An 8,409-nucleotide genomic window follows, 5' to 3' on the forward strand; every position below is an offset into this window, starting at 1 on the left:
AAGGATGAAGAGCAGCAGCAATGGTAAATATAATAGATTATTTTTCTCCTCTTAAGTTCTTTAAAATGTTTATGACAGCTGAAAGAAAATTATAAATTTGATGTTTGTCTCCTCAAGAGGGAATTCTCTAAATATAATTTTAAAACAATTATAAATTCACCTAGAGCCATGCACCGCGGCTCACGCCTGTAATCCCAGCACTTTGGGAGGCTAAGGCAGGCGGAACACTTGAGGTCAGGAGTTGGAGACCAGCCTGGCCAACATGGTGAAACCCTGTCTCTACTAAAAACACAAAAATTAGCCGGGCGTGGTGGTGCATGCCTGTAATCCCAGCTACTTGGGAGGCTGAGGCAGGAGAACTGTTTGAACCTGGAGGTAGAGGTTGCAGTGAGCTGAGATCGCGCCATTGCACTCCAGCCTGGTCAAGAAGAGTGAAACTCCGTCTCAAGAAATAAATAAATTCACCTAGAAGGCTGGGTGTGGTGACTCACACCTATAATCTCAGCACTTTGGGAGGCTGAGATGGGCAGATCTCTTCAGCCTAGGAGTTCTAGACTAGCCTAGGCAACATGGTGAAACTTCACCGCTATAAAAAATACAAAAAAAATTAGTGGGGCATGGTGGCCTGTGCCTGTAGTCCCAGCTACTTGGGAGGCTAAGGCAGGAGAATTGCTTGAGCCTGGGAGGTAGAGGTTGCAGTGAGCCAAGATTGTGCCATTGCATTCTAGTCTGGGCGACAGGAGTGAAACCCTGTCTCAAAAATTAAAAATCAATAGATAAATTCACCTAGAACTAAGCATTTTTAGCATTTAGTATGTGGAGTTTCAGTATTTGTAGTATGTGGTGTTTGTCATTTATAGTAACACATATGAGAACTACGAGATGAGACAGTAAAGGGAGCTATGTTGTGGTAAAATTTCTACATTTAACTTGAAGTGGTAGAAAAAAACTCTGATTGTGAAAAGTATGTATTTTGTAATCCCCATAGTAAGGGTTAGTAAACCATATTCCACAGGCCAAATCCAGCCCACTGCCTGTTTTTGTAAATACAATTTTGTTGGACTGTAGTTACTACACCTCATTCATTACATACCATGTATGGTTGCTTTTGCACTACAGCATCAGATTTGGGTGTTGCAACACACACTGTATGGCTGACAAAGCTCATCATATTTATTGTATCTGGCCCTTTACAGAAAAAGTTTGCCGGCCCAGTGCGGTGGCTCTTGCCTATAATCCCAGCACTTTGGGAGGCCGAGGCGGGTGGATCACGAGGTCAGGAGTTCAAGAACAGATTGGCCAAAATGGTGAAAGTCATTTTGGCCTCCACCAAAACTACAAAAATTAGCCAGGCGCGGTGGCAGGCGCCTGTAATGCCAGCTTTTCAGGAGGCTGAGGCAGGAGAATTGCCTGAACCCAGGTGGCAGAGGTTGCAGTGAGCCAAGATGTCACCAATGCCTGTCCTAGAGCGACCACTAAAGAAAAGAAAGCCAGGCGCAGTGGCTCAGGCTTGTAATCCAAACACTTTGGGAAGCCGAGGTGGGCAGATCACGAGGTCAAGAGATCGAGATCATCCTGGCCAACAGGGTGAAACCCTGTCTCTACTAAAAATACAAAAATTAGGCCTGGCGCGGTGGCTCACGGCTGTAATCCCAGCACTTTGGGAGGCGGAGGCGGGCGGATCACGAGGTCAGGAGATCGAGACCATCCTGGCTAACACGGTGAAACCCCGTCTCTACTAAAAATACCAAAAAAAAAAAAAAAAAAAAATTAGCCGGGTGTGGTGGCGGGCGCCTGTAGTCCCAGCTACTTGGGAGGCTGAGGCAGGAGAATGGCGTGAACCCGGGAGGCGGAGCTTGCAGTGAGCCAAGATCGCGCCACTGCACTCCAGCCTGGGCGACAGGAGCGAGACTCTGTCTCAAAAAAAAAAAAAAAAAAAAAAATTAGCCGGGCGTGGTGGCAGGCACCTGTAGTCCCAGTCACTTGGGAGGCTGAGGCAGGAGAATGGCATGAACCCGGGAGGCGGAGCTTGCAGTGAGCCGAGACCGTGCCACTGCACTCACAGAGCGAGACTCCGTCTCAAAAAAAAAAAAAAAAAAGAGATAAATGCAAACATACTAATTATATTAATTTTTTATTTTTATTTATTTATTTTTTTGAGATGGAGTCTCACTCTTGTCGCCCAGGCTGGAGTGCAGTGGCGTGATCTCAGCTTGCTGCAACCTCCGCCTCCCAGGTTCAAGCTATTCTCCTGCCTCAGCCTCCCGAGTAGCTGGGATTACAGGCACATGCACCAAGCCCAGCTGATTTTTGTATTTTTAGTAGAGACAGGGTTTCACCATGTTGGCCATGAGAGTCTCGAACTCCTGACCTCAGGCAATCCTCCTGCCTCAGCCTCCCAAAGTGCTGGGATTACAGGCGTGAGTCACCACACCTGGGCAATTATATTAAATTTAAATGGCCTAACTACAATTAAAAGACGGATAGGCTGGTGGTATACATCTGTAGTTCCAGCTACTTGGGAGGCTGAGATGGGAGGATTGCTTGAGCCTGAGAAGTTAAGGCTGCGGTGAGCTGTAACTGTGCCACTGCACTGCAGCCTGGGTAACAGAGTGAGACCCTGTCTCAAAAAAAAAAAAAGAAAGAAAGAAAGAAAGAAAAAGACTCACTTCTTAACTCTAGCACTTTGGGAGGCTGAGGCGTGAGGATCACTTGAGCCCATGATTTTGACACTAGCCTGTGCAACACAGTGAATAGAGACCCCATCTCTATTTTTAAAAAATATCAAAATAATTTTTTTCTTTTTTTTTGAGACAGAGTCTCACTCTGTTGCCAGGCTAGAGTGCAGTAGTGCGATCTCGGCTCACTGCAAGCTCCGCCTCCCGGGTTCGCGCCATTCTCCTGCCTCAGCCTCCCGAGTAGCTGGGACTACAGGCGCCCATCACCACACCTTCCTAATTTTTTTTGTATTTTTAGTGGAGACGGGGTTTCACCGTGTTAGCCAGGATGGTCTCGATCTCCTGACCTCATGATCTGCCTACCCCGGCCTCACAAAATGCTGGGATTACAGGCGTAACCACCGCGCCCGGCCAAAATAATTTTTTTTAAAAGACCCAGAAATACAGTGTCTTAAAAAAGAAAACAAATACTTTTAAGTATGACATAGGTCGGTTAAAAGTAAAAAGATGGAGAAACACATACCATGAACACTAACCAAAAGAAAGTTGAAAATGGCTGTAGTAACAGTTAACTAAACTTCAGAGCAAAGAAAATTACCAGAGATAAAGAGGGACATTGGCTGGGCTTGGTGGCTGAAGCTTGTAATCCCAGCACTTTAGGAGGCCGAGGTGGGCAGATCATGAAGTCAGGAGTTCGAGACCAGCCTGGCCAACATGGTGTAACCCCCATCAATACTAAAAATACAAAAAAATTAGCCAGGCGTGTAATCCCAGCTACTTAGGAGGCTGAGGCAGGAGGATCACTTGAACCTGGGAGGCAGAGGTTGCAGTGAGCCGAGATCATGCCACTGTACTCCAGCCTGGGTGACAGAGCGAGACTCCGTCTCACAAAAAACAAAACAAAACAAAAAAGACATTACATAATAAGATATTTGGTTTTCCAAGTAGATACAATAATTCTAAATGTCTATGCATTTAACTAAAGCGCTTTAAAATGCACAAAGCAGGCTGGCCACTGTGGCTCACGCCTGTAATCCCAGCAGTTTGGGAGGCCCAGGTGGGCAGATCACTTGAAGTCAGGAGTTTGAGACCAGCCTGGCCAACATGGTGAAACCCCATCTCTACCAAAAATATAAAAAATTAGCCAGGCATGGTGGCATGCGACTGTAATCGCAGTTACTCAGGAGGCTGAGGCAGGAGAATTACTTGAACCTGGGAGGTGGTCTAGCAGTAGCGAAAAGTGTCAAGGAACAACACCCGCTACTTAGCAGACCGGGAAAGTAGTCTCCTTTTCCCCGGGGGAGTTTAGGGAAGACTCTGCTCCTCCACCTCTTGTGGAGGGCCTGACATTAGTCAGGCTCGCCCGCAGTTATCCGGAGGCCTAACCCTCTCCCTGTGATGCTGTGCTTCAGTGGTCACGCTCCTAGTCCGCCTTCATGTTCCATCCTGTACACCTGGCTCTGCCTTCTAGATAGCGGTAGTAAATTAGTGAAAGTACTAAAAGTCTCTGATATGCAGAAATAATGGCGTAAGCTGTCTTTCTCTTTGTCTCCTCTCTCTCTCTCTCTGCCTCAGCTGCCAGGCAGGGAAGGGCCCCCTGTCCAGTGGACACGTGACCCACGTGACCTTACCTATCATTGGAGATGACTCACATTCTTTACCCTGCCCCTTCTGCCTTGTATCCAATAAATAACAGCGCAGCCAGACATTCGGGGCCACTACCGGTCTCCGCGCATTGGTGGTAGTGGTCGCCTGGGCCCAGCTGCCTTTTCTTTTATCTCTTTGTCTTGTGTCTTTATTTCTACGCTCTCTCATCGCCGCACACAGGGAGAGACCCACCGACCCTGTGGGGCTGGTCCCTACACACACCCAGCTAATTTTTTGTATTTTTAGTAGAGACAGGGTTTCACCATATTGGCCAGGCTGGTCTTGAACTGCTGACCTCAGGTGATCCACCTGCCTTAGCCTCCCAAAGTGCTGGGATTACAGGTGTGAGCCACCGCGCCCGGCTTTGTTTTTGTTTTTGTAGAGATGGGGTTTCACCATGTTGCTCAGGCTAGTCTCGAACTCCTGGGCTCAACCAATCCTCCCTCCTCAGCTTCCCAAAGTGTTTAGGATTCCGGGTGCGAGTTGCCACGCACTGCAGGAAATTTTCTATTTAAAGGACTTCTATGGTGAATCATTCCATACAGCATATTAGTATCATTTCTGTCAATCTAGGTTTTGAGTCCTGGCTCTCTCTGTGCTACTATCAGATAGCTGTATGATGTTGAACAAATCACTTCTCCGTTTCTTCAGAAGAAAATGGAAAGGGGGGTTTTGATGATATCTGGGATGACTGATGAGGGGCATCTGAATCATCTCCAACCCTGACATTTGGCTTTAGTATGTCTGAAAGCAGACCTACTGCCACATTTGGGAATTTCCAGAGCAGATGATCTCTAAGGTCTCTTTTTAAGTCTGAAATTGTCATTTATGACATATTTGGGCTTGCTGAAATTAAGATTCATCTATATTGGGAATCGGCTTCTGTCCTTCCCTGCCATATTCCTTGTGAATTGTGAATTCCCCCACCTCAAATACATAACATCTTTATCTGAAGTCACCAGTGGTGTTCTAGGAACACAGCTTTGTTTACTTTCACCAAAGCATTTCCCATCTGATATGGTTTGGCCGTGTCTCCAACCAAATCTCACCTTGAATTGTAGCTCCCGTAATTCCCACGTATTGTGGGAGGGACCCGGTGGGAGGTAATTGAATCATAGGGGTGGTTTCCCCCATACTATTCTCGTGGTAGTGAATAAATCTCACAAGATCTGATGGCTCTATAAGGGGAAACCCCTTTTGCTTTGTTTTCATTCTGTCTCTTGCCTGCTGCCATGTAAGACGTGCCTTTTGCCTTCCACCATGACTGTGAGGCCTCCCCAGCCACATGTAACTGTGAGTCCATTAAACCTCTTTTTCTTTATAATTGACTCAGTCTCGGGTATGTCTTTATCAACAGTGTGAAAATGGACTAATACACCACCTCAGTGTCATCTTGGCTTTTCCCAAGGTATCTCTGCTCTGTTTTTTTTTTTTGAAACAGAGTCTCGCTCTATCCCCCAGGCTGGAGTGCAGTGGCGCAATCTCGGCTCACTGCAAACTCCGCCTCCCGGGTTCACACCATTCTCCTGCCTCAGTCTCCTGAGTAACTGGGACTACAGGCGCCCGCCACAACACTTGGCTAATTTGTGTGTGTGTGTGTATTTTTAGTAGAGACAGAGTTTCACCATGTTAGCCAGGATGGTCTCGATCTCCTGACCTCGTGATCCGCCCGCCTCGGCCTTCCAAACTGCTGGGATTACAGGCGTGAGCCACCACGCCCGCGCTCTTTTAGAGACTCAGTCCCACCTGGACAGCTCTTTCAAGTCCCCCCTCTCTCCCATCCTCCAGTTTCATGGGCCCAAGTGTCTCAGACCCCTCAGGTGCTTGGTTGGCCTCCTGGCCAGAGAACACTGACATCTTCAAGATGATGTTCCAGAAATGGCAAGCTCTCCAGGTGGCAGGTGACAGATGAAAAGGAGGGGGTGATGCCAGGAGAAACCAGGAGCAGCACCCTATTCCCACCCAAAAGACAAGGGCTTTAGGGAGGAAGAAGAGAATCTCAAGGGGCAGAGAAAGGCTGAAGGCTAACCCAGTTCGCCTCATCTCAGGGACAGTCCAGAGGGGCCTGAGCCCAGGTGGGGAAGCACTCTCTGCTTCTGCTGGTCCCCCAAGAGCTACTGTTTAAGAGCAGACACGGGCCAGGTGCAGTGGCTCACGCCTGCAGTCCCAGCACTTTGGGAGACTGAGGTGGGCGAATCATCTGAGGCCAAGAGTTCCAGACCAGCCTGGCCAACATGGTGAAACCCTGTCTCTACTAAAAATACAAAAATTAGCCGACCATGATGGTGGGCGCCCGTAATCCCAGCTACCTGGAGGCTGAGGCAGGAGAATCGCTTGAACCTGGGAGGCAGAAGTTGCAGTGAGTCAAGAGCGTCATTGCACTCCAGCCTGGGCGACAGAGCAAGACTCCGTTTAAAAAAAAAAAAAAGCAGACACGGAGGCTAAGAGGGCTAAGAGTCATCAGCACACTCTACACTGGGGGGCTTCAGGGCCCCCTCTGTAGCAGCTCTGTCAGGCTTCAGCGTCCCAGGCCCCTCTCCCTCAGGCTATGTCAGCTCTGTGCCCCCAACACAGGCTCTCCAAGGGATGAGGCTGGACAGAGGCTTCTTATGAGAGCCAGCTACCAAGGTCTCTTCCCCATGCCCCAGCTCCTCAGTGATTTCTTTCACCTCCCAGTGCCTCCCATGCCTCACCGTCCCATCTTTGTCTCCCCATCCTGGTGCAGCACCACCCGTTTCCTGCCTCTCCTCTCTGAAGACTCCAGTGATGTCTAAGAGTGAGAGAGGTTAAGACTGCTTTCTTCTTATCCCTAGCCCAACCAGAATGGGCTGAGAGAAGGCATCTTTGACCCCTGCTGTTCCCTCAGCCCCTGGAATGACAGTCCCAGGATTGGGAACATAAAGGCAGGAAGCTATGTGAGTTAAATGGACTTGGAATATGCAGGCAGCAAGACCAGACTGCTGGGTTCTGTGGGCCAGCTTCTGGTTCTCTGGGTCACCTGTTTATGTGACTTGGACATGGGGTAGAGGGTGGAGGAAAAAGGGTATTATTACTAGGGCCTGAGGCCATTACAATAGAAAGGGGGAAAAATCCCAAACCACAAACAGGGCAGGGGGAGAGTGGCCTCAGACATTTGTTTCTCTTTGCTGATCTGTGGGGCTAAGGTCTGGAGAGAGTGAAAGATGATAGCCAGGAGCTGGGAGGGTGAGCGGCTGGGGGCTGTTCAAGATCAGTAGGATGAGATCCAGATCGTGTCTGGAAGTATTTTAGGGGTCCTGAGGATGGAGTGGGTGATGAGGGACCACCAGAGAACCCTGAAGGAGCAAGGCAGGGAGAGAGTGATCAGGGAGAAATACTAGCGTGGAATGGTCATTTGTATCCCATGTGCATGTCAGACTCTCTGCACTCACTCAGGTCTCAGTTCTGAGGTATGACTCCATAGTCACCAGTGCCTAGAAAGGTTCATTTTACAAAATGGGGAACTGATGTTGCGAGAGAGGAAGTGTTTCCCACAGTGCAGCTGAGTGGTGGAGCCAGGTCTTGCTTGTGCGTGTGCATCCTGTCTCCCTCCTCTGTTATTCTGCTTAGTCACACACCTAGTGTCAGCCTCTTCCAACCTGTAATGTTCTGGGGTGGAGAAAATAACCTGAGGCGTTTGCCCATGTCCTCTGGATATTCGCTGGGCCGGTGGCTGAGGGGTGGCTGTTGCGTGAGGCTGGGCCCAGATGGAGAGCTGACCGGAAGTAGAATATCTGTGTCCCTCGGGAAAGTTCCTTTCCTCTTCCTCTCCCGTGGCCCTTACCCCAGTGGCAGACAGGTCAGGACGTGCTAGGGGGCTGGTTCTTGAGCATCTCACTCTACTGATGCTAACACCTCACTTCCCACAACATAGCCCTGCTGAGAACTAGTCACAGGCCCCAGGAGTAAGGGCTGGGCTGAAGGGTGGTCCAAACCCTACAGCAGGGAGCAGGAGTACAAATCAGTTCACATGTCTACAGGCTGGGACCTGAACAGGGGAGTCCCTGAAACACTGGACTGACTCACCTGGACTGAGGTCAGGGCAGCCTTACTCTGCTGCAGTCAC

Source organism: Pan troglodytes, chromosome 10 (genome assembly GCF_028858775.2).
Source record: "Pan troglodytes isolate AG18354 chromosome 10, NHGRI_mPanTro3-v2.0_pri, whole genome shotgun sequence".
In the NCBI taxonomy this organism is placed as follows: Eukaryota; Metazoa; Chordata; class Mammalia; order Primates; family Hominidae; genus Pan; species Pan troglodytes.